Genomic DNA, 1992 nt, shown 5'->3' with positions numbered 1-1992 from the left:
GGCGCGGATATAGCAGGGGTGGCCTGTGCTCCCGGCTCCGCCCACGCGCGCTGCGGAGCCCCGGCCCGCCCCGCCCCCTTAGCAGCTCACCTCCCGCAGCCTCGTGACTCGGGTTCCGCGTGGGCGGGGTTGAGTCCGCGCACTGGCGAAAGGAGCTGACCAGCGTGCTGCGAGGGAGGGTGCTTGGCCAGGCACAGAAGAGAAGCGTTAAGAGGGTCCCAGATAGAAAGGCAAGACTTAAGAAAGAGAAGAAAGGAAAAAAGGATGCGCATGAAGGGAGGGAGGGGGAAGAAAGGCGAGCACGTACAAGAAAAGGTCAACTGGTGTCCATTTTCATGACAATGAATGAAGAAAACTCTGAAAGTTCTGAAAAAGCACTTTGAAAAACAAACATTAAACCTATTTCAGTTATTAACATAGGGCACTATGTGCCATCATTTCTTGCACTTTACTATCTTCCTATCCAATTTATTCACTTATGTATCCATTCAAAAAACATATAGTGGACTATTTAGGGCGGTGTGAAACACAAAGTGTAACATATTTCTATATTATTTTAGAGATAGAACTTATACAAGAATGACTAGGTGGTTGGGGGAGGTGACAGTCCCGGCTTAGGGCCTGAGTGATTGAATTGATTGTGGTGCTGTTTATAGGTAGAGAATAGAGAAGGAAGTGAAAAACCTCGCGGGTGGTGGTGGAGGAAAAGAGAAAAGCTAATCAGGGATGTGTTGAATTCCCAGTGGAATATTCTGAAAGAGATTTCTATTGGATTATATAGGTCAATGCCTCACAAGAAGATATCTATGCTAAACTGAGATCAAAATTTCTAACTTATCACCATGTAGGTAACATGGGAATAAAAAGGTAAGTCAGAGAATGTGTGTACTGTGGGGAGACGCTAAAGACAACCTCTAAGGGATCACTAAGATCACTAAGATCAAATGAAGAGTATCCTGCAATCAAATTTGGAATGATATTAGAGTTGGGAAAACCTAGAACACATGTCCTAGAAGCAAAAGGAAGATAAAAATCTTAAGGACAGATTATTGTATAATGCCAAAAACTGAAGAGAAGGCAAATGATCGAAGTATTACAAATATTCATTGTATTTGGCCATTAGAAAACCATTGTGATATGATGGGGAGATGGATGTTTAATAGAGAACAATAAACTTTTGTACATATGTGAAAATTTTAGGGTTTGAACGGTATGTCTGGATGGTATATTACAGATTAAGTGAGCGTTACTTGGTTATTTAAAGTCTATTCTAGGTCAGTCTCATTTCTATGCCCTTTGGTATAAATGCCCACAGCTCTTTTGAACCGTATCATTGAAGCAAGCATTCCTTAATTTTGAGTGATACTGAGCATCATTTAGCATGTCTTAATAATTATAGAAAAGAAAAGGAAAACAATATGAGACACCATTTTGATTTGTGACAATGACAACAATTAAGTTGGCAAGAGCATAAGGAAACAAGAATTTTCATATTTCATTGCTAAAGGTATAACTGGTATGTTATCTAGAAAAGCAATTCAGATTCATCTATCATCTATTTATCTATCTATATCAGTATATATGATAAATATTTGCAATTACATATTAATTAAATACATATACATATACATCACATATATTATTATATGATATGTGATCTATATTGATCTATATACATATACATGGATATATACAGTCATATTCATTGAAACATTTTGAAATACCAAAAATCTAGAAATAAACTAGATGACCATTCATAAGTTACAGCCTATCCAGTCAAAGGTACTCCTTAACCTTTGACGAATTCAGCATAGCCTTAAGTGTTGAAATTAAAAATAAAAAATCCTTCAAAATAAATTATTAAGTTTTTTAAAAAGCAATTGCAAAGTAGATTAATTTGTATACATTTTAAGTAATATATAAATATGTAGTATTATAAATATATATGTAAAAATGTATATAAGTATAAATGTAGTTACATGTATAAAGAAG

This window comes from Leptonychotes weddellii, chromosome 2, assembly GCF_054177405.1.
Source record: "Leptonychotes weddellii isolate Sample4059 chromosome 2, ASM5417740v2, whole genome shotgun sequence".
In the NCBI taxonomy this organism is placed as follows: Eukaryota; Metazoa; Chordata; class Mammalia; order Carnivora; family Phocidae; genus Leptonychotes; species Leptonychotes weddellii.
This window is presented reverse-complemented; position numbering follows the sequence as displayed.